The 23,205-nt window shown below is 41.9% G+C and overlaps 1 pseudogene; it reads right to left on the bottom strand.

The window, feature by feature from the left end:
- Nucleotides 1–1,430: 1,430 nt before the first annotated feature.
- On the bottom strand, nt 1,431–3,996 carry LOC146565285 (sentrin-specific protease 2-like; annotated as a pseudogene).
- Between the last annotated feature and the right edge of the window lie 19,209 nt (nt 3,997–23,205).

The following is a 23,205-nucleotide window of genomic DNA, read 5'->3' on the forward strand; positions in this document are numbered from 1 at the left end:
TCACCTTCCTGCAAGACAACGAACCTAAACATAAAGCAATGGAATGGGCAACAATGGAATGGTTTAAAACAAAACATATCCATGTGTTAGAATGGCCCAGTCAAAGTCCAGATCTAAATCCGATCGAGAATCTGTGGCAAGATCTGAAAACTGCTGTTCACAAACGCTGTCCATCTAATCTGTCTGAGCTGGAGCTGTTTTGCAAAGAAGAATGGGCAAAGATTTCAGTCTCTAGATGTGCAAAGCTAGTAGAGACATACCCTAAAAGACTGGCAGCTGTAATTGCAGCAAAAGGTGTGTAAACGACCACGGCAGACCCAGTGGCATTTTAACCATTCTTTATTAATACTGGACGGTTGCTGTTCACAATACAGGTAGAGCTGCAGCTCTCCCGCTGCCCATTCAACATCACCACAACAACAACTCCAACCACAGGACCCAGTACAATATTTAATTCGGCGGGGCATGACTCTCCCGGCTGGAGCGGCTCCTCGGGCGCCGCCTCCGCCGGTGCCTCTCCCGGCTGGAGCGGCTCCTCGGGCGCCGCCTCCGCCGCTGCCTCTCCCGGCTGAAGCGGCTCCTCGGGCGCCGCCTCCGCCGCTGTCTCTCCCGGCTGGAGCGGCTCCTCCGGCGCCGGTGTTGTGCCAAAGTAGTTACCCCCGTCAAAAATTGTTTCCCCATTCACGGGAGCGCGCAAAGTAGGAGGAGCCACTTGCCCAGCTCCGTTCTGTACGCTACTTGTCACTGATCTGCAGTCGACGCGATAAAGAGTAAAAGCTGGAAAACAGCAGACTCGATGAATTTAATATTAGTTTCGTGACATTGTAATGTGCCGTGTGGAAGACATGCAGTTTACCTTATACTGTACACTGAAATAACCTGCTGGGAATACTTTGTCTAGAAAAAGACTTTGATACTATAATACTGTAAAACCAGATGCGATCATGGAAACACGTCGCTCTCCAGTGAATTTACACTCGGTTTACACTTTGTAGCGAAGCTATCACGAATGAGTTTATTTGCAAAATCAATCTCAGTATAACCAATAAGTACAGTAACTTTGGAGAAGATGTCTTATTCACAGCAAAAGTTGTGGAGGGATACAGATTTTATCAGGCTGTGTGGCATCGGCTGCCAAAATGTGTGCCCCCCCCATCTGTAATCCATATTGCCTTTGCCATCACAAAGGGTGTATTGGCCAAATAAGTCACAGTATAACCAATAAGTACAGTAACTTTGGAGAAGATGTCTTATTCACAGCAAAAGTTATGGAGGGATACAAAATTTATCAGGCTGTATGGCATTGGCTGCCAAAATGTGGAGACCATTTGGTTTTTTTAGACTTCTTAATTTAACATCTACATCTATATATGTAGATATGTGTTCTCGACAATGTGTGCCATAAGAACACTAGCTGTGGACCTTTAGTGTCAACTATGTATAAGCGAAACAAATAAACACATCTTCTGGTGGTGGGCTTTTCACGCAGAGCTGGTGGAACCACCGCAAACACATCTCACACTGAATCTGTAAAAAAATAAATAATTACAAATCCCAATGTTAAAAATTCATTTATGGGAATTGATCATAACATTTAGCAGTCTTTCTTGATGTCATTACCCATTTGTTGTCAGTTTCATGCTCTTCTTCCCCGCAGAAATGACAGATGTTTGTCAAGTCATCTGTTTTAAAAAGTGAAAAAATAGCACATAGAGTACACTACCTACTAGTCTACTGACTCTTTTCGCAAGATCTTTTCAGCAAACTGAAAAAGAGATTCTAAGATGACTAAATAGGCTAATATCGTAAATGTTATTTTATAGTAATTTGTTTTCTGTGAATCAATTTCTTTCTTTTATTGTGTAATTATCTTATATTCCTTTTCCTGTCATTAACATTTATTACAACACAACATTTCCAATATTCTCGTATATATGTATGTATTACGGTTAAGACTCGTACTTTCAATGCAAAGACTCCACATGAGGTAGCGTCCACTTGTTTTGGGTGTTTGACTGTGTCACAAGTCCATCTTGAGACGTTGCATCCTTTTTTTTTTCGCATGAATGCCCTGAAAGACAAGTACAATAAAAACAAATAACATGTTTTAAAATTTTGGTGACACAAGAAGGTGAACAGTATGGAGAGCTTAAGTGTCTGTTGAACATCAAGTTAAGAACTGACCACACTGTTTTGTTAAAATCATTACTTTTTAAAAGTCTACAACGCATTTCCGTGGACAATTACTTGTGCTTTTTTCCCCGTTTCTGCCCATGATATAGAAATCAATCACTTACACAGTACACTTTGAAGAGATGTGGAGGAGGAGCAAAGATGGAATTCACACATGTATAACCTATGTGAAATTATTTTAGACATTTGTCTGATGTTTTAGTGCTAAACCTCCGCAACACTTTATGCAACTACTAAACATTATTCTCCCCGTGCTATATTTTCTAATGTAAAAACATCATCTCATACAGACATCAGGTCCTCAAATAAACATTGAAACATGGGGAGACTTCTCTTTAAAGGCAAAATTAATCCATAATACCACAATATCAGAAGGCCAACACAAAAATTAAAACCTGTTGCTGCTATTTTTTTAATTGTGAGTACCAATTTTTTTTTTTGATTGACATCATACTTATAATTGTCATAATAAACACAAAAATAACAACAGCAACAAAGAGTTTAATAAAGGGTCAAAATAAATTTCAACATTTATCCTTACCTTGTTGATTCCAAACAATTTTGGATACCTTGTTTAGTTTCTCCAAGTGGATCAAGATACAGTGACTTCTTTTCTTGTGGGTAAATGACCTACAGTAAAATTATGTGGAGAATTACATGTAATAATTCAAGACTTAAGATTATCTGCATGCCATGCATTTGTCTTATAAAACTGATTTGATGAATATTGTAAATGCAATTATTTTTTTTACCACTAATGTCCAGTGATGATGTTCATTTACAATTCCCAGAATGACTTCATGCTCCATGGGTTTATCTTAAATTGAAACAAAACAATAAAAATATTCACTTCAGAAAGAAATGCAATAACATGTTGTTTAGAGTCCTTTTTTATTAAAGCAATTTATGATATATTATATATCATCCACTTATAAAGTACTCTGCGACAGCCATGATTCACCCCTCATTTCTTTAACCTGTGCAAGAAGCTGGACTATCTTATATTTTTTATAAGTGGTTTTGCACATTACTTCCTCCAAGACTAATAAAGGTCTTTCTAAGGATTTCTTTTGGACATGGAGTTCATTTTCAATCATTTTCAATGCGATCCTTTTACCATCTGCAGAATAATGTTTAATGCTTTCTTAAGCCTCTTTAACAGTGACGTAAGAATCACTTGATAATAAAAAGGTACCTATTAAAGAGATGAAGCAGTGTTGATGATTTCAAAAGAGATATTAGCCCAAATGTTTGCAATTCTCAAATCAAGCATTGATTGGAGTTTGTACAAAAAGAGGAGGAAACCAGACAAGCAGAGAACAAAAGAGAACTGTCAAGTCTAATAAACTATCCACATCTACTAACCCCAGTCTCAATTCATTCTTTCTGCATAAGCTGTTATCCAATCTAAATCTGGATGTGGATATGATCTGAGATACTTAAACAATACACACAAGATTCTTTCTAGAGATACCTACCTTGAGTCTTGGAGCTTTTCTCTTCCAAATGGCAGTCATTGAAAATGAATCAATGAATGCTGCTTTTGCTGAATTATGACGATTGCATTGTCTCACCATGATCGCAAGATATGCATTAATAGACTGCGAATACAAAATGTAAACATTTGTTAACTGTTGTCAAGGAATAAAACACTGATAGTTGCATTGTTGTCAGTAAAGATCACTGTACCTCACTTTCCAACTCCATGTCCGGACCAATTTGTTGGATATCCCAGTAGAATAATTTGTAAGCACCAATTCTGGAGAGTAGAATGTGAGGACTCTTTCCAGCCCAGGCATCCATTATATCTACAAAAAGTAATAAGAAAAAGAGATAAGTCAGCAGGACTAAATGTAAATCAAAATTTAAAATGCATAATTTCTTATGTAGTTGTCTGACAAAAGACGTGTTTCAGGGTAAATACTTTTAAGACGCTGATAAAATGGGCACATGGTTTAACATTGTATTTTGTAAAAAAAAAAAAAAAAAGAAGAGCACTTAAATTTGCTTTTATTTGGGGGTAAAGTTACACTTACAATGTTCTACAAAGAAATTTAAATAAATTCATATTAATATAAGAAAAGAAATTTAAATACATAGCAATAGAAATGCTCTTGCCCCCTATCAAATCTTTTTTCCAGCAGAAACACCTATTACAACAATTTTTTAAAATTATGTTTAGTTGAAGCTACATGACTATATTTTAAAATACTCAGGCTCAAGGCTTGCACCTGTGGCCTTTACTATTACATAACCGTTTCTGGAAAAATGTTATTTTTCTCCTCCAAAACTAGTTTTATTATCTCTAAAATAGAGTGTCAATTTTTGGGCTGTTAAAAGCAGCGTCTTAAAGAGTATTTGATCTTTCGAACTGTTGCTGGCAGGCAGTCATCATCACAACATTAATATACTTCTTGTAGTGGGCATTCTATGTCACTATGACAGCAATTTTAGAAAAGAAGAAAATGAAGAACATACACTACTAGTCAAAATTTGGGACACACCTTCCCATTCAGTGTTTTTCTGTGTGTTCATGCTTTTCATGCAGTGACAATCAGCTTAGGTGACTACCCCATGAAGCTCACTGACAGAAGGCCTAGAGTGTGCAAAGCAGTGATCAAAGCAAAGGGTGGCTAATTTGAAGAATCTAAGATATAAAAAATATTTTTGGTTCTTTCATACTTTTTGGTTTACTACATCATTTGTGTTAGGGTTAGTGCTCCATATGTGTCCATTCATAGTTTTGATGCCTCAAGTTCTAATCAACAATGAATCTACAAAATAGACAAGGAAATTAAGAAGCAACATTAAAATGAAGGTGTGTCCAAACTTTTCACTCTTAGTGTACATCAGATGTACAATATCAATCATGAACATTCTGGGTTACACAACAACAAAAGAAAGATTCACAGTTTTGAAGGACTCACTTTTTCATTTGTGTAATTTTACACATGTGGCTTACATCCTTTTACAAGTTTTCTATAATGTTTTGCCCCATGAATGTTTTTTTAAAGCATTAACATATTGTTAAATTTAAATATTCTGTTAGGAAATATACCTAACAAAATCTTTTTAAAGGTGTAAAATTTCCTATGCCATGATCTACAGAGTACTGAAACAAACACTGTCATAGGAACAAAAGTCCTTTTTAAAAAAATAAAAAAATATTATATTTATTTACATTTCTCTGCAACTGTTGGTTCTATGGTCTGCTGTTGTGGTCTGTGAGGCTGGGTCTGCTGTTGTGGTCTGTGAGGCCTGGTCTGCTGTTGTGGTTTGTGAGGCTGGGTCTGCTGTTGTGGTCGGGTCTGCTGTTGTGGTTTGTGAGGCTGGGTCTGCTGCCGTTGTGGTCTGTGAGGCCTGGTCTGCTGTTATGGTCTTTGAGGCTGGGTCGGCTGCTGTTTTGGATTCGGTTTGTAGAGCTGTAGCGTGTTCTGGTGCTGTAGCACTTGTGGCTGGTTCTGGTGGTTCATTCTCTTTCTGTGCTGTTGCTCCTGACTCTGGTTCTGATACCGTTATTGGTATACCTTGTGGAACTGGAGATGGATGTTGTGTTTGAACTGGTAGTGATGTAAGTGATGCCATTGGTGCTGTAGCCTGTGTAGCTCTAGGAGGAGGTGGTGGTGCTACCGCCACTGGTGCTGCTGTAGCCTGTGAAACTAGAGCAGATGCTGGTGCTGCTGGACCTGGTTGTGCTGTTAGTAATGTGGCTGCTGTTTTCTTTAAACCCCGGTGTGGCACTCTTGGCATGCTGTCTTTGCTTAACTTTAGGTGGTCAATATTTACTTTTGGAATGATTGTCCCATTGGAATCCTGAAGATCTGCACTTTTACCTTGGATTGCTGTAATAATGTAAGGGCCTAAAAAGTTTGCTTCAAGTTTCCCCCCTTTCCTCTGCTGGCTTCTTATGTTAGCTCTTAAAACTTTGTCACCAACTTTGAAGACGACATCTCTGTTCATCATTTTTATTTTGCCCTTTGTTTTTTCCTGAGCTTAGACCACATTGTCCTTCACCAGTTCCAACAGTTTTTGATGCTTTTGAATGTCTTCCGACACCTCCTCCTGCCCCACAATGTCTTCCACACTCTCATCAACCTTTGAATCAAAAGACATGTCTATCATTACTATAATTTGTGTAAGATACACAGATAATACATAAAAGAACTGAGAAATACAGTGAAAATTTACATTAAGTGTCTTTGGTAAGGTTTTAAGACACAATGTATTTCTGGCAAAGCTTCAGTGTATCCTGGGATTGATTGGACATGAAGAAAACTGTTATTGAGGGGTGGAACAATCCATAGAAATATTCAGTGGTGTAGTGCTTTTATGGCGGTGACATAGCATCCATTGAATCTGATCTGCCTGCGCCTCAAAAACTAAAAAAGTTTCGTTGTGTGGGATTTCCGTGTAGTTTGTCACAGACAAAAAGACATACCATGAACTCTTCTGGGATTTCGGAAGGATAGCGAGCCTCTCTGCCAAGCATTAGGTAATAAGGCGAGTATTTGGTAGTCACTTGTTTTTTAGTTCTGAGTCCAAACATTACAGCATCCAGATACTCATCCCACATTTCTGGTTGGTCGCCAACGACTTTACACAGGGCTCTGACAATGAAAGCACATAGAAGACATTCATATGAAAGATCATTTACATTTTTTAATAGTTTAATGTCATGCATTAATGTTTTGTTTGAAGGGAACCCCCATAAATGTATAACATGTACTCCAAGAATTTACCTCTGGATGGTGCCATTCATTTTCTCCACCAGCCCATTCGTTTGAGGGTGATAGGGGGAGCAGAGGCTTCTTTTAATTTTTAACAATCCGCAAACCCTTTTGTTGCGCTGCAAAAGACAGTTATATACACTGGCTATAAGCACATTACAATAAGAATTTAAATAAACAGCTGTCATACTAATATCTCAACAACAGATTTATAAAGACCAGAAAATTAACCATTTTCAAAAAATTATTCAAATATGAGTTCACATATTTTTGCCAAAGACTAAAGTACTTACAGAATTGACAAATTCTTTGCCTTGGTCAGTAAGAATCATTTTCGGGGCTTCGAACTGGTGGACGAATTTTATGAGACAGTTTGTCACTTCCCCGGCTGATTTTGACTTTAAAGGGTATGCTTGTGGCCATTTTGTAAAATAATCAATAAAAACACATATGTATTGATGTCCTTTGTTGGTTTCAGTAAGTTTTCCAATGAGGTCCATCCCAACCTGCTCAAATGGCTGAGAGACCTTAAAAAGAAAATCATAGTTAAGTTAATAATACTGAAATTACACCGTCTACTGTTATAATTTTTTCAAGTATATAATCAGTAGGTTTCTAAGCAATGAAAACATTGTGTAATTTAATGTGATTATTTGCTATGGTCGATGACTAACCTTTATCGGAATGTATTCTGCTATTTTTTTAATTGTTGCAGCACTTGCCTGGCAAAGTGCGCACTGGGAAACCTAATCAAAAATAAAAGCAATTCAATAACAAACACAAGAGTTGATGATCAAGGTTTACATAACTTATTTTGAGAGATACAGAAACATTGCTGTGTTCCTCTTAAAATAATTTAGCTGTAGTCGAATTACATAGAGTTTGTTTTGGAGTACCCACCCAATTATTGATGTCCACTGACATCCCTGGCCAGTAGAACCGCTTTGAAATGGCTTCTCTTGTTTTTGTTTGCCCGCAATGGGCCCCAGTAGGACTGGCATAAAAATCTGAAAAAAAATTGTGTTTGCCTCATCAGCCCCACAGACTACCGTTGTCTTTATGGTTTTGTCTGTGCCTTTGTAGCGCCAGTAAAACAGCTGCTCCCCTAAACATAAACAAGAAAATAGAAAAGTTTATTATAGCTGTTTAAACCACGACAGGTCTATATGTGGTAAAAGTCATGACAATACATCTTGAATGTAATGAATCAATTATGTATGTGATATAATTTGGGGGTGACTATTGGACTGGTTCTCTATATTTATGACAGTATGACTACTTCAGAAACCAAAAAGATTATGCCACACACAAGACTGTATTACTGATACTAAAAAAAGTGATGGGTGTGTAAAGTCATTATGACTAATGGCCTTCAGATATCATGGATTTATTTTTAATACAAATATCAATTCGAAGTAGTTTAATTCCAAATTTCGTGCTGTCAGTAAGTTTCCACATATGTAATTTAAAGACATAAAGACATAACAGTGGGTTCACCTGCATAAAAGGGTGTGGCACATACCACTCCAAAAGTAATGAAAAAGTTTGTGGCTGTAAAAGTGTGAAAAGCGCTATATAAATAAATTTTACTTACTTACTACTTAATTACGACATAATATATTGTAGTTAAGCTATAAAAGGACAAAAATAGTTCTTAGTTAATGCTGTCTACTTAATAGCAAACCTTAAAACTTTTACTTTAATAAACGCACATGTGCCTATTAACGGGGTTAACTAGGTCAAAGAAAGGTCAAGCTAATTAAATCGGTTAGTGCAAATTAAGACTACACATTATGCCATTGTATATGTGTTAATATATATGTATTGATGACATTTATAAACGCTACAAAGTTGCAGTTATTACCTTCAATGTCGTAAATAGCAGCTTTTCTTCGGAGAAGAAATTTCTCTTTCTTCGTAAAAAGCGCTGGATACTCGCCTTTCAGTTTATATGCAACCAAAATCTTGTACTCGTCTGGTTCCATCCTCTTGTGGTGTTTGTTATTTTCGAAAACAAATTGTAAAAAAATCTTCTAGTTAGCTCAGAGGCACTCTGGTTTTCGGTTCATGCGCACAATGTGAGCTAATTTGCATAATTGATTAGGAAAACCCACGTGACCGGAGATTTTGGAAAAATTTGACAATGTCGGAGTCGAGTAGGCCTACGAAAGGTTGGCCAAAACTAACTTGCCAAATTTTGAAAAGCCCTGTTACTTACAAAGACGATAAATATATATATTTAAATGTTGTTTTAAATTTTATTTATTTACAAAGAAAAACTCTGCCAATGTGCATCATCATAGATTGGGGGGGGGGCACACATTTTGGCAGCCGATGCCATACAGCCTGATAAATTTTGTATCCCTCCATAACTTTTGCTGTGAATAAGACATCTTCTCCAAAGTTACTGTACTTATTGGTTATACTGAGATTGATTTTGCAAATAAACTCATTCGTGATAGCTTCGCTACATAGTGTAAACCGAGTGTAAATTCACTGGAGAGCGACGTGTTTCCATGATCGCATCTGGTTTTACAGTATTATAGTATCAAAGTCTTTTTCTAGACAAAGTATTCCCAGCAGGTTATTTCAGTGTACAGTATAAGGTAAACTGTCTTCCACACGGCACATTACAATGTCACGAAACTAATATTAAATTCATCGAGTCTGCTGTTTTCCAGCTTTTACTCTTTATCGCGTCGACTGCAGATCAGTGACAAGTAGCGTACAGAACGGAGCTGGGCAAGTGGCTCCTCCTACTTTGCGCGCTCCCGTGAATGGGGAAACAATTTTTAACTACTTTGGCACAACACCGGCACGGGCGTCTGCACAGAGTGGATCTCCTCCACTCCAGCGCCATTGGGGAGCGCTGGTGGGGGTGGCGGTGGTATCGGGCAGGACCGGATCAGCGCTGCCAGATACTCCATCCTCTGCAGGTGGCGTTCAGTCTGGTCCTGCAGATCTTCCCGCCTGCGGCGCCACACCGCCGCCTGCTTCTGCTGCGTGGCCGCCATCTCGGCCACCATTCTCGCCAGCTCCTCCCTCTGCTGGCCCACTCCTGGATCTGCCGTGCCTCCAGTCCTGGGTTTCAGCACCACTGTAAACGACCACGGCAGACCCAGTGGCATTTTAACCATTCTTTATTAATACTGGACGGTTGCTGTTCACAATACACGTAGAGCTGCAGCTCTCCCGCTGCCTGCTCGACATCACCACAACAACATGATGATTTTCGTTCCACTTCTCACGTGTACACCACTTTTCATTGGTCTTTCACGTGGAATTCCAATAAAATTGATTCATGTTTGTGGCTGTAATGTGACAAAATGTGGAAAAGTTCTAGGGGGCCAAATACTTTTGCAAGCCACTGTAAATATGGATTTCCATGGGGTTCTCTGCTGGTACCAATTCTATTTACATTATAGAAGCTGTCCTTTGGGAGTATTATCAGAAGGCATACCATACATTTAACATACTTTGCTATGCTAGATGACACCTAGCTCTATCCTTCCATGAAGCCAGATGACGCACAATTACGTATACTATAGGAATGTCTACTACAGGAGGACACAGCAAAGGACAAAGAAAGATACAGACCATACGTTCACAGGGGGAGATTAGTGCAGTGGATAAACCTGCGTGAAACTCAGAACAACAAGGGCAGATGGGCAATAATGGTGATAGATTTCATCTGAAAGGCAGGCAGAAGGTCTGTACTGTCAAAAGAGACACCAGTGGAAGTGGCAGATGCAGACTTTGTGGGCTCAAGCTTAGGCAGCATGGAGTGGTCTGACTCAGAGATGAGTGACTGTAAAAGCTCTAAATGGGACCCTCTGGATTGGGTGGGTGCTCAGCAATGTTCCCTCTAATTTTTCACGTGTCTGAGTGAACACACAAACTCCCTGAGCGGTCCCTTGGACCACTGTGAGCGACATCAGACGTGTGCACTGTGGTCACGCCGGCATCTAATCCATCCAAGTTACATGGTTTATTAAAATAATCAAATTACAGCATTTATGTTAGACTACTTTTAATTAACTGCTTTAGCCCACTTACAATGAAAATTTAAAAAAAAATCTAGTCATTGACCTGTGTAGTGCGTTAACACTATTGGAAGTAAAAATAACTTGAACTCCAATTTTGAAAACACAACTTTCTTTCTTTTTATTTTATTTTTTTATTTTTATAAAGCTCTGACTTGTATTATGAGTCTGTGGTCTGGGAGATAGTCCTGTAACTCTCTGTCTGCAAAATACAGGATATAATGACCAATGTTGGGCAATTAATTATATAGTTACTTCTTCAAAAAAGTAACTCAGTTTGGCAAACAACAAAGTTTTTTGCAGCTTCTTTTTTTAAATGCAGCCAAGGCATTTTTAAATACACATTTCAAACTATTTACAGAACAATCAGGTGTTCTGCATCAAATTTGATGCCACACAAATTATTTGTGCCACTCAGATTTAACTGTACCAGTTCTGAGAGCCTGGCAGAAAAATCTATACCTAGATATCTAATGCTACCTGACTGTAGTAGTTTTATTATAAAATTAACAAAAAGTGAGGGGGAAGATGGCAAAGGACTGGTTGTTACATAGAGCTTTTCTACTCTGAGCACACAAAGCGCTTTACACAGCTTGTGTCACTCACACAATCCCTTTTTTCTATGCTCTTTCTATAGAAGTTCTTTCTATGCAACATTCACATGTATTCACACTCTGATGGATACATCAGAGAGCAGCTTGGAGTTAGTATCTTGCTAAAGGATCTTTGGCATGCAGACTGGAGCAGAAAGGGATTGAATCATCAACCTTCCCATTAGTAGGTGACCTGCTTTATCTTATTTATTTTTTGGTGTGTATGATTGTTTGTATCTCTTTGCTGTACATTGGTGTGTTTCTGTTTGGTATGGCTATTACGATGCTTTGCGTTTATGTGGTAAACTGCAGCACTAAAGGCAGAGCATACAAAACTAAATGCAGAAGGAGAAGAGAAAAGACGTGAAAGGTGACAAGGGGAAAAAGGTAAAGCAACTACCAAAAAAACAATTATGCGTGACCTAAAATCAATAAGAAAAACAACAAGAAAAACAAAACAAGCCAACAAAAAAGACTCACTGTTGTTTCTGGGTCTTCTTCTGCCTTTTTTTTGGTATTCCTGAAAACACCCAGTTGTACCTCATGTAGTGGATCTGGAGCTCAATAACGGATACTTTGATTTTTTTTTTTTCGAAGAGTCAGGTCATCACACACCAATTACTTAAACTGCAGGGTTAGGGTTAGGCGAGGTTAGGCTTCCCTTCATTGGCTTCCTGTTAAATCCAGAATTGAATTCAAAATCCTGCTCCTCACATACAAGGTCTTAAATAATCAGGCCCCATCTTATCTTAATGACCTTGTAGTACCATATCACCCAATTAGAGCACTTCGCTCTCGCACTGCAGGCTTACTTGTTCCTAGAGTATTTAAAAGTAGAATTGGAGGGAGAGCCTTGAGTTTTCAGGCCCCTCTTCTGTGGAACCAGCTTCCAGTTTGGATTCGGGAGACAGACACTATCTCTACTTTTAAGATTAGGCTAAAAACTTTCCTTTTTGCTAAAGGATATTTTTAGGGCTGGACCAGGTGACCCTGAATCCTCCCTTAGTTATGCTGCAATAGACGTAGGTTGCTGGGGGATTCCCATGATGGATTGAATTTTTCCTTTCCAGTCACCTTGTCACAGTCCGGCGAGGGCAGACTGTATGTGTTGACAAAAGGACCCAAAACGCAGACTCCAAAAACTGAACGTGGCGTGGATTTAACAAAAAACAAGCCGTTTATTGAGGCTAGCAAAAGGGTACAAACAAAAGGGCATTGGTGAAACTAAACAATAACCTAAACTGGGTGAACTAAAACTAAACATGAAAAAACCTTAAACATGGTGAACTGACATAGATTCCTGAAGTAGTGACATGGATGAGCAGACGACCTGACAAAGAATGACTGAAAGCACACGGACTAAATACACACAGGAGGATAATGAGGGAAGTGGGAACACATGGAGAAACAGCTGACACACATGAACATAACGACGTCACAAGGAGAGAGTAACACAGGGACACAGGACCCCTTCAAAATAAAACAGGAAATATAATGAGACGCAGACCTGACAACATAAGACACACAGACATGAAACACACGAAGGGCAAGGGAGACTTCACAGGGGTTGAAAACACAAGGGGGAACTAATAAGCAAATGCACATAGGAAACTTAATAAGCTTAAACATACACTATAAACATCAAAAGAACTAAAACTCAAAACACTGGGTCATAAGCAGTGTTGGGTAAGTTACATTAAAATAGTAACTTAGTTACATTACTAGTTACTTCTCTCAAAAGTAACTCAGTTACTTCAAGTTACTCGTTACTTTCAAAGTAACTAGTTACTAGGGAAAGTAACTTTGGTTTTACTCAGAATTCTCTTGTTAATGTGTTGCTTCCATAACTTTGCCAGTCTTCTAGCTTGCTTACTTGCCACAAGTGCACTGTGCCACCTACCAATAGAAAGGAAAAGATAATGTGCATATTTCCATGAGAGAAATCCCACGCCTGGACCGTCATTGACTGCTGCCATGATTCTAGCCTACGTCACAGCGTCATGCGCGCCTTTTACATCCAACACAAAAACTGCAGTCGTGGTGCTTTCGATTGTACTCAGAACTCGGAAATTCTGCCTTCTGAATAGGAAGATGTAGGCAACACCAGACTGCAGATGAGCTGCATACAGGGCTGGACTGGGACAGAAAATTGGCCCGGGCATTTTGACTAGAGACTGGCCCACCATTATAGGAAAAATTATAAAGCCTTTGAATGAAAACAAACGCTGTTGTGACAGTGATGTTCACTGTTTTGATGGTATATATGCATCAATCTATCAATCGTTTGTTGTAAGATTCAGATAATTATTTTTTAAAAGCTAGACATTTTAAATGAGAATAAGAAAGAAAAGTATTTCTTTGTGCCCCCCTTTCCCTGTTAATGCCCTACCTGGCCCCCCTGGCAAAACTTTGCTAGACCCGCCCCTGCACAGTTACCAGCTGTCAGCTACCTAAAAAAGGATCCTGGGGTTATTTGTCTCTCAGAAACAGTTCATAACTTCCCTTCAACTCATTCATGTCACCTAAAAGGTAAACCTGTTTCTCCATCACCTGTTCAGCTCTGATGATCCAGTAAGGACATCTCCTGGTTTCATCTTCATGTTTCCCTCTCACCAGATAACCAAACCATATCATGACCAGCAGCTTTACAGCTGTGGCTCCAGCAAACATCAGCTGATACTAGAAAGTAATATTAAATAAATTCTAACAATAGCTGATCAAGCTTAAACGTGGTGCTGTTGTTTACCGCGACATCCGCTGGTTTCCTCTTTCGGAGCAAAGTGAGCGATAAGCAAACAAGAGAGCCGATCAGCTGATCATTGATCAGTTTTCATGATTGAAGCAGAAACGGGAGAGGGAGGGGGAGAGGATGAGAGAAGAAGAGGCAGCTGTGCAGCGTAAACACAGAATAACTCCAGCTTTGTGTCTTTTTCATTGTAGCTGAATTACGGGACAAACTGTTCCTTTTCACCTCAATAAGAAACGCGTAATATTTTCTCTGAATACCAGGCGGGACGGTTGGCAACTCTAATAACTTATGAACAAAATAAAGTTCAACATTATTAACTTCATAGCACCCACCTAACTCCACCTAAACTTGGTTCATATCTGACCCAGAGAGACTGCAGGTCATAACTTCTTACCTGAAGTTCAGTTCACACTTGGACCGGCGGCCGCCTCGGGTCTCTTTTCCTTCTGTGTCCGTTTTCCTTCATCCACTCGCTGGCCTCCACGACTTGCTAATGTTACTGAATCTGTGGAAGCTCCGCGATAGCCACCACACGAAGTAACGAGTAACGACCCTATCTAAATCCCAGTAACGAGTAACGCGTTCCTGATTTTGGCATAATAACTAGTTACCGTGCTCGTTACCACAATAATAATAATAATAATGGATTGGATTTATATAGCGCTTTTCAAGGCACCCAAAGCGCTTTACAATGCCACTATTCATTCACTCTCACATTCACACACTGGTGGAGGCAAGCTACGGTTGTAGCCACAGCTGCCCTGGGGCAGACTGACAGAAGCGAGGCTGCCATATCGCGCCATCGGCCCCTCTGGCCAACACCAGTAGGCAAGTAGGGTAAAGTGTCTTGCCCAAGGACACAACGACCAGGACAGAGAGCCCCGGGATCGAACCGGCGACCTTCCGGTTACAGATACGCTTCCCAATCCCCTGAGCCACGGTCGCCCCAAATAATAACGTAGTTACTGTAACGCGTTACTTAATAACGCGTTAGTCCCAACACTGGTCATAAGACCCAGGATCGTGACAGAGCCCCCCCTCCAAGGGCGGATTCCAGACGCCCTAAACCACGAAAAACAAAACAAAACCAAAAACAACCCACCCAGGGCGGGCGGAGGGGGTCCAGGATGGAGGGCCCGAAACAAAGCCACAAAAACAAAATGGCCATCAAAAGCACAGGAACGCAGGGAACAGTTCATAATCCGGGGGCCGACGGCTCAACAGTTCATGATCTGACAAGTCAGGGGGATGACCCGGGGGCCGACGGCTCAACAGTTCATGATCTGACAAGTCAGGAGGACGACCCGGGGGCCGATGGCTCAACAGTCCAAACCCAGACAGTTTAGGGGGGCGGCCCGGAGGCTGACGGCCCAAGAGCCCAGAAAACAGTTCAGGGGGCCGGGCAGGCGGCAGGCACCAGCAGTGACGGAGCAGGTCAGGAGGCCGGCCGGGCGGGAGGCACTGGCGGCGACGTAGTTCAGGGGGCCGTCCATGACGGCAATGACGTCCAGTCATCGGCCTGGAAAGCGGGACAGGACGTGCAGGACAAGCAGGCATGGAGACCTTAGGCGCAGACGAAGCTAGACGGAGGGAGGCTGGACCAGGCGACGCAGAGGCTACTGCTGTAGCTGTAGCTGGACCAGGCGATGCAGAAGCCGAAGACTCGGAGGCTGGACCAGGCGACACAGAAGCCGAAGACTCGGAGGCTGGACCAGGCGACGCAGAAGGCGAAGACTCGGAGGCTGGACCAGGCGACGCAGAAGGCGAAGACTCGGAGGCTGGACCAGGCGAAGACTCGGAGGCTGGACCAGGCGAAGACTCGGAGGCTGGACCAGGCGACGCAGAAGGCGAAGACTCGGAGGCTGGACCAGGCGAAGACTTGGAGGCTGGACCAGGCGAAGCAGAAGCTGAAGCCGCGGCTGGACCAGGCAACGCACAAGCTGAGGCCGCGGCTGGACCAGGCGACGCACAAGCTGAGGCCGCGGCTGGACCAGGCGACCGTGAGGCGGCTGCAGGTGGTGGCTGGACGGGCTCCTCGGGCCCTCCAGCTGACGTGGCATGAGGCTGGACGGGCTCCTCGGGCCCTCCAGCTGACGTGGCATGAGGCTGGCTGTGTTCACATGACATCTTACAGTTATCAGTCCAGAAGCAAACAGGTGTTAGATGTCCTGAGGCAGAGACCAACCCATTCACTTCAAGACTCATGTTGGCTGTCATAATAGGCTCTAAAACAGAAAGCCCTGTTTCTACATTCCTCCTTTCAGTCTCAATCAATGACATATCTTTATGGCCCAGATAAGCTGGGTCAGCCACAGGGAAAACAAGGATTACAATATTACCCACAAAAACATGACTTAAACCTTCATGGATAAGCTCCTGGGCAAACATGAAATATTCAGGTATGAATCTGGTCGATGAGAACTGACCAGTACATTGACTTGGAACCACGCTTGAGGTGGACTGTAACTCAAGGTTGTTATGGGTACGGATAATGCTGTGCTAGCACCCATAGCTGAGACGGGTGACATTTCAGGCTGTGTGCTGGTGGTAACATTAACCTTGGAACTCAAAACCTTGTCCAATAATGTGCTCACAGAAACACAGGAGAATTGTGCCAAGTTAACTCCGTCAGGGGACACTACATGTTCATTAACAGTAGAATTGTATCCCCTGGTCTCCGCCTCAATCTTCTGATTGGAGGTGGCAGGGCTGGAGGTAAACAGTCCAAAAACACCCTGCTCACAATTGTGAGGAAAACAGAATTCAGGTTGGGACATTTCACAGTTCATGTTACCCTGATTTGAATCCATGCTGTCATCTTTAAGTTCCAACGTGAGTTCATGATCAGCATTCTCAGTTTTAAGTTCATTGAAAATAGGAGCAGCAGGCAAAACATGATCACACATCATCTCACACTCAGTCCTTTTATACTTTACGTCATGACCCTCCTCTAAAAAATCCTTACTTGCTATGAAAGCACAGGGGCCTACTTTAAGTAGCTCGTTGGTGAGCAGAGCAGACTCAGGAAGGGAGGCGTTAGCCACAGGTAACTCAGTTTTTGATGGGACCCCAGGCAAATTAAAGGACACAGGAGAAAACACCTCCACCCCTCTCCTCACACAATTAGCATTTAGGTCTGTGGAGGTCTCTTTCCATCTAAGTATAGCGTCAGAGGTCCCTGCAAGATCACTAGGTTTGTCCATGGTTGTCTTTGGGACAAAATCTCTAGGCTGTGGCTCGGTTAGCACTGCATTACTCAGCCTACAGTTAGCACTGGCTAATTCTGAAACAGTTTCTTTGTTTTTGCTATAAGAAAAACACGAAACAGGGGATTCCCCGGTCGGCTCAGAGGCTGGACAGTCAAACTCCTGTTCGGGTGGCGGTGACAAGAACACAGGCTGAAGCTCTCCAGTGCTGGAATTTACAGTCTGTGTGGGTCTTACTCCTTGTTCGTGGAAGCCAGACGAACAGACCACACCATTCACAGTACTGGAGTCAGCCATCTTCACACTATGTGTCTCTTTTAACTTTGACCCTTGAATCTGTAAATCTGAATCTAGTTCATCTTCTAAGGTTTCAATGGAGGCTGGTGATGAAAGACTGCGTTCACTCACCTCCGGTCGTCGCGCAGTGCGACGGGGACGCGAACGCCGTTTCTTCTTGATTGTAGTTTCCGATGAACCAGACAGCGGCGCCTCATGCGCGCCGGGCGGCGTCGCAGAGGCTGGGGAACTGGGTGCTGATGGAGCGGTAGGTGAGAGTTCCTGGAAGCTCAGGGGACCCCCGAAAGCCAGGTGAGTTCCCCAGAAGATCTCTTCATAGTTAGGAGCGAGCCACGCCTTCCACCGGAGCTCTTCCTCCAGTTGAGCGGCGCATGCAGCGCGCTGCCGCTCCTCGAGGTCGAAATCCATGACCTCCGCAGCATCCTCGTGTTGCTCAGTGGAGGGTGAGACATGCCGTAGCAATGAGCGACGGCAACGTGAACGCCGCTTCCTTTTTGAAGTGGTCGTGGACGAAACTTTGATTTCTGTGGCGACCGGCTCCTCGTCTTCTGACCACATCCGTGCCAGATAAGAAGCGGGAGACGGGTAGGTCGGTCGAGGCGGCGAGGGTGAACGACTGAGCTGTGATAGCGAAGTGGAAGCTTCGCGAGCTGAGGGGTGGCGCCGGCGTAGAAGAGTGTGGTGCCGTGGCGAACTTCAGCGTGCTGACTCGCACGCTTACAGCAGGCGGAGGGGAGGCTGCGCGGCCGCGGGGCTGTGGTGATGCAGTCCCCACACCGGACCGCTGATGCTGCCGTGGACGGGGTTGGAGGATGGTGCGGAGGTAGTCCGAGATCAGAGGGGGTAGCGCTTCCCATAACCAGGGAAAAACCTTGACGCTTACCCGCAACGAGTGAAGTAACTCCTCCCTCTCCTCCTCTCTAGAGCTTTGCCTCCACTGGCAGCATAACGACTCCACTGCCTGAATTACGTCTCTACTATGTGTCGCTGGGTACGACATGGTCAGGTCATACTGTTACAGTCCGGCGAGGGCAGACTGTATGTGTTGACAAAAGGACCCAAAACGCAGACTCCAAAAACTGAACGTGGCGTGGATTTAACAAAAAACAAGCCGTTTATTGAGGCTAGCAAAAGGGTAAAAACAAAAGGGCATTGGTGAAACTAAACAATAACCTAAACTGGGTGAACTAAAACTAAACATGAAAAAACCTTAAACATGGTGAACTGACATAGATTCCTGAAGTAGTGACATGGATGAGCAGACGACCTGACAAAGAATGACTGAAAGCACACGGACTAAATACACACAGGAGGATAATGAGGGAAGTGGGAACACATGGAGAAACAGCTGACACACATGAACATAACGACGTCACAAGGAGAGAATAACACAGGGACACAGGACCCCTTCAGAATAAAACAGGAAATATAAATGAGACGCAGACCTGACAACATACGACACACAGACATGAAACACACGAAGAGCAAGGGAGACTTCACAGGGGTTGAAAACACAAGGGGGAACTAATAAGCAAATGCACATAGGAAACTTAATAAGCTTAAACATACACTATAAACATCAAAAGAACTAAAACTCAAAGCACTGGGTCATAAGACCCAGGATCGTGACACACCTTTCTCACTCACTATGAGTTAATAGACCTCTCTGCATTGAATCATATCTGTTATTAATCTCTGTCTCTCTTCCACAGCATGTCTTTATCCTGTCTTCCTTCTCTCACCCCAACCGGTCGCAGCAGATGGCCCCGCCCCTCCCTGAGCCTGGTTCTGCCGGAGGTTTCTTCCTGTTAAAAGGAAGTTTTACCTTCCCACTGTCGCCAAGGTGCTTGCTCATAGTGGGTCATATGATTGTTGGGTTTTTCTCTGTATCTATTATTGTACGATCTACTGTACAATATAAAGCGCCTTGAGGCGACTGCTGTTATGATTTGGCGCTATATAGATAAAACTGAATTGAATTGAATTAGTGGTTCCTTTCCTGTTTTCTCTGCAAAACTGATTTTGGGTTACTTTTGAGCCAATATTCTGTGATATTCGTGGCTACCATAGAGAATTACTAGCTCTCTCCCTTGACTTCAGAAGTCCATGGTGACCTTCATGGATCCTGTCTATCATTTCCTTCCCTAACCCAGTGGAAATAACAATACGACTGCCTCTGATCATTAATCCATCTATCTCAGATAGAAGTTTCTAATCATCTCAGGTACCTGTTTTACATAACCTGGCCACCCTACCTGGATGTACTGTAGCTTAGTCTGAAGCTGAAGCTTAGTGAAGCTTAGTCTGAAGCTTAGTCTGTGTCCACTGTGATGAAGCAGGAACCTGTCTCAAGACAGACTTAACATGAACAGCAACATCTTCACTTGATGTGTTATCTGTGGTGCATGGTATTGTTCACTCTGGAAAAAGCATCAGTTATAAGCAGTATTTTACCAGGTGCATACACTGCTTCAGCATTGAAATGCATTAGTCTCATAAGCAGTCTCTGGCATCTCACCATAACATTATTTAAATCTTTACAGTTTATTAAAGGTACAAGGAGTTTGTGGTCTGTAATAAGCTTTAAGCTGCCAAGTCCCAACAAGTATTTTTTTTAAATGTTCAGATGCTCAAACAGTGGCTAACCATTCTTTTTCTATTTTGGTGTCTCTTGTTTCAGCATCTCCCAGCCTCCTGGAACGACATACTAAAGGTTTCCAGTGTCCCATGCATACCGTTCTCGTCAAACATGTTTCACAGGAACCAAATCCTTCTCTGCCTGAGTTTGCATTTAGCTTTAGTCAGTTCAAGGCCTGCAGCTTGGATCACTTTGAGCACTTTCTTAAGCCGCTGATGATGGATCTCCTCATTTCCCCATGAACAAGGATGTCATCCATGTACACTTCAGTTCCTTCAAGTCCTCTTAGTGTTTCAGTCATTCTCCTTTGGAAACTCAGAGTTCTCAGCAGTCAGACAGAGCCCATATGCCTCTGCTCCCTCATAGGGCAACTGACTGCGCTTATAGAAGCATGCCCGCTTGTGAATCAGGTTTCTTCTTGGCATGAGATAGTTGTTGAACTTGCCGTATTTGTAAGCAATGGCGTCACAGCGGCGCGACAAAGGCTGTCCAAATTAGAAGAGTCCTCCAAATGTGGCGACAAATGCGTCCTTCATTTCCCCGAATTTGAACGATGGGTCAGGTGTATCCTTCGTGTCCTACCATATCCCAAGATTCATTGCGGTCATACAGGAGGCTTTTTTTGATAACGATGGTGGCCAATGCCGGAGAGGAAAACACTTTCAGTTGTAAGTATATGAAAATCTGGTGGTACAAAAGTAAAATTTTTATAGCGGTTGGATTGTTTGTTTGTTTTTTATATATATTCTTTATTTCTACAATGTTACCTCACAAAGATGATTACAGGCATTAATTAACACAGTTTACAAGAGAAAACGAAACAAAACGAGAAGGAAGAAAGACAGAGAGAAAGAAAGAGAAAAAAAAAAAGGAAAAAAATTATATATATATAAAATAAAAGGAGAAAGCTCTGTCGGGAGTAAGCAATTAACTAAATTGGTGGTTTCAAGCTTTAAAGAGAAAATTCGGTTTATAGGTATTAACGTATTGGACCCACTTATCCCAACACAGATGGAACCAGGCCATCCTGTCATTAACATGAGCTGTTACTTCCTCCATCCTATATATCTCTAACGTAATTTCCCACCATAATGACAAAGTCGGTATGTCTTGCGAGGACCATTTCTTTGTTATACATTTCTTACTTGCAACCAATAAAGCTCTTAACAGACATATGTCATTTTTGGACCAGTTCTGCGGTATACAGCCAAAAAAAATTGTCTTCATATCCTGAGGGAATGTACAGTTAAAAATGCCTTGTAATATACCATGAATGTCTTTCCAGTAAGTCCGTAGCACAGGACAGTCCCACATAATATGGGTGTGATGGGCTCCTTGGTATCCACAGTTTCGCCAGCACACGGGAGGATTCCCATCATAGTGAGCCTTTTGACATGGAGTGATAAAGAACCTTATCAGAGTTTTCCATCCGAACTCCCTCCAGCTTTTGGAGGAAGTACTCCTCCATTGCCATTCCCACATCTGAGTCCATTCTTCCCTAGAAATACACATCCCTCCCTCCTTTTCCCATAACATCTTCACATAATCAGTTGAGTGTGGAAGCTTATTCATAAAAAAATTGTACCAAAAAGAAATGAGTCTTGTGTCAACATCCCCACTGTACGCCTGTCTAAATAAAGTTACCAATTCCACGTTAGTATTTGACATCTGACCGATTGTTGTCTTTATATAGTGTCTTATTTGCAAGTATCGAAAAAAATCCTGTTTTTCTAGATTGTCTCTGTTTCAGCGTGTCAAAACTAATAAGGTTCCCATCCTTTATCAAACTATCATATGTAGATAACCCTTTAGCAGGCCAGCTTTTAAAACGTGAGTCCAATTTATTCGGGGCAAAGTCAGAATCATATGCATACCATTTGAATAAAGCCAAATCCTGTTCAAGTTTGAATTCTTTCACGACTTTTCTCCATATATTAAGTGTGCACGACACCCAGGGGTTATGAATCTTGTCAATATATTTTCGAATATTTGAGTCCATCAGGACAGCTTGTATTGGGGAGGAAAACATATTCTCCTCTATAGTCTTCCAGTGTGCTTGGTAGCTTGTATCACACCAATTAACCACCGTTTTCAACTGAGCAGCCCGATAATAATTTTTTAGTGACGGCAACCCCCATCCTCCCACCTTCTTATGTAATTGTAAAGTTTTAAAACAAACCCTCGGCCGCTTCCCCCCCCATATAAACCGCGATATTATTTTATCCCATTCATTGAAACGACTTGGATCAATGGATATTGGTAGTGTTTGGAATAAATATAATATTCTTGGCAAGATGTTCATTTTAATAGATTCAACTCGTGAGTGTAAAGAAAGAAAGGGGATCATGTTCCATCGCCTAATATCACCCACTATTCTCCTTTGTAGAGAACCAAAATTCTCCTCAGATAGTTTAGTTAAATCCTTGGGAATAACAATTCCTAGATATTTCAATGATTGTGCTTGCCAATTCATTGGATATTGAACAACCATGTGAGCTGGGGGGTTATAGTTATAGCTGAGAATTTGAGTTTTAGACATATTAATTTTATATCCAGAGAGTTTCCCAAATTTTTGACACAGATTCATCAGCGAAGGCAAGGAGTTAGTGGGCTGATCTAAATAGATCAATATGTCGTCCGCATAACAAGCGAGCTTGTGTTCCTGTCCTGCAATAGTGATCCCCTTAATGTCTTTATTTTGTCTAATTGATTGTGCCAAGGGTTCTAAGTACAATGCAAACAGGAGCGGGGACCAAGCA

This window comes from Mchenga conophoros, linkage group LG10 (genome assembly GCF_057382185.1).
Source record: "Mchenga conophoros isolate Kocher_MC1m ecotype Shallow Benthic linkage group LG10, M_conophoros_male_GT1.1, whole genome shotgun sequence".
Taxonomy (NCBI): domain Eukaryota; kingdom Metazoa; phylum Chordata; class Actinopteri; order Cichliformes; family Cichlidae; genus Mchenga; species Mchenga conophoros.